This window comes from Gymnodraco acuticeps, unplaced genomic scaffold (genome assembly GCF_902827175.1).
Source record: "Gymnodraco acuticeps unplaced genomic scaffold, fGymAcu1.1, whole genome shotgun sequence".
Classification (NCBI taxonomy): Eukaryota; Metazoa; Chordata; class Actinopteri; order Perciformes; family Bathydraconidae; genus Gymnodraco; species Gymnodraco acuticeps.
This window is the reverse complement of record NW_022992081.1, coordinates 3,281,937-3,283,931: the sequence shown is the minus strand read 5'-3', so window position 1 is coordinate 3,283,931 and position 1,995 is coordinate 3,281,937.

The following is a 1,995-nucleotide window of genomic DNA, read 5'->3' as shown; positions in this document are numbered from 1 at the left end:
GAATTTGTCAAATGTATTGAACTGGTGATCATAGTTTGAACAGTTGACAGCTATAGGCCTACAGCTTTCTTTCAATAATTGAACTTTTGTAACAGGATTATGTAACCAGGATAACAAGATAGAAATCATTAAAAGGTGACTCTATTCCTTTACAGATACAAAACAAATCAGGTAACTGTTACGTTACTTAGAAACAGGATTACTAGCAGTTATTGTCTTTGTTGTAGATTTTAGTTATGTAATCTATCTGTAGGCTCATACTTTAAGGGTTAATATATACGCCTACTGCCTGACTTTTTTAAATTTGTTTTTATTCAGTATTGAACGTAAATGTTAATAAAATGGTGTGCCTGAGCTTAACTCTGTATTAAACTGAAGCTGATTATCTTGTATGGACTGATTAGCATGCAATACAAATACATGTGTACGTTTACTTTACATTTTGCAGTTTGAAATGCAGTCGTGAAGGCTAATACAATCAACATACTCGAAAAAAGCACTTAAAAAATGTACTTCAGAATTTGAGTAAATGTCCTTTTCACAATAGTCTCTGCACTGTTCCTTTGAATATTGTATTCATAATAACACATTTAATTTACATGGCACTTTTCTAGATACTCGTAAACATTCTTTACAAGCATATATAACAACATACAAAGTCCTATAGTGAAAAAACAAGATGCAATGAATTTCATTTAAAAAAACTAAAACAAACAGATAATCGAATAAAAAGCAGTGAGATTGGCAGACTAGCTTTAAAAGCCCAACTTTCCTGAGAGTGTCAACTCTTCCGGTCATTAAAATCACCAATTCCTCAGATAAAATAAACACAGTATTTGGTTTACTCAACTAGCGTACAGACTACATGACAGTGTTTAAGGTGCTGTTTGTGTGCACAATCTCTGGCACTAATACCTGCTAACTTGTGTCAGATTGGATCGAGCATGAACACTTTGAAAGGTGTAAACTTGAACATTTCTTCTTGTTATTCCTTCGCTTATGTAGGCTCAATATAACCTTTTGCATTGTAGCCTTCATGTGTGGTAAACGCCCACAGGTTGTCTGCGTCACTGTGGCTGGCTGGAATTACACCACCAAACTCTTTGCACAAACATCCCTTTGTAAGAGCAGTCATTATGAGTTATGATGACAGCCATGGTAGTAAATGCAAAGGTGTTACTTTTAATGTTAACACAGTGGCAGTCACAGGGGAGCTGTGAAATGCAAAGCAGCTGAATGGAATTCAGTCATAGTTTAGTACATTGCCTACTCTGGTGCGTTTCCTGTCATAATGGCTTCTGTGGAAAAGAGACTATAAGAATATTAAAGGTGCACGATTTCTCAGGTAGAATTAAGGACATGACATGTTAAGAACAAGCTTGTGAAAACAGATTTTGATGCTAATATTAGCATAACGGTAGCCAGGGGCGGCGGGTACTGTATGCTAGGGAAGGCTAAGCCTTCCCAAATATTTGTGTCACTGCATCCTGGTAAAATAAAAATATAATGTCTGTGTCTTTGACATTAGCGCTGCTATGCAGCCACCTGTGCCCTGTATACGAAGCCAGTTCAACAGACCCTGGATATGTTTGAGTTATCTTAACTAACCCTAACAAACGAGATCTCGCGAAGCCAGTGACCACCAACTGGCGGCCCGCGGGCCACATCCGGCCCGCCAGACATTCTCATCCGGCCCGCACGACAGGGGTGACTGCGGCGTGGTTACTGTGTGCAGTACCGGAGTCCAACAGAGAGGCAGCAGCTGCGGGACAGTAGACTGCGTACTGCAAAACCTTCCCTGTCTTGAAGAAGAAGTGATCCTTCTTTGTGAAGAGTCTGGTTTGTTCGCTCCGCACCACAGCAGCAGCCCCGCTGCGACAGAGTCCAACAGAGAGGCAGGAGCTGCGGGACAGTAGCCTAGAAGCAGGGTTGGGTTGTAACGGAATACATGTAACGGCGTTACGTAATCAGAATACACAAATCAAGTAGGCTAAC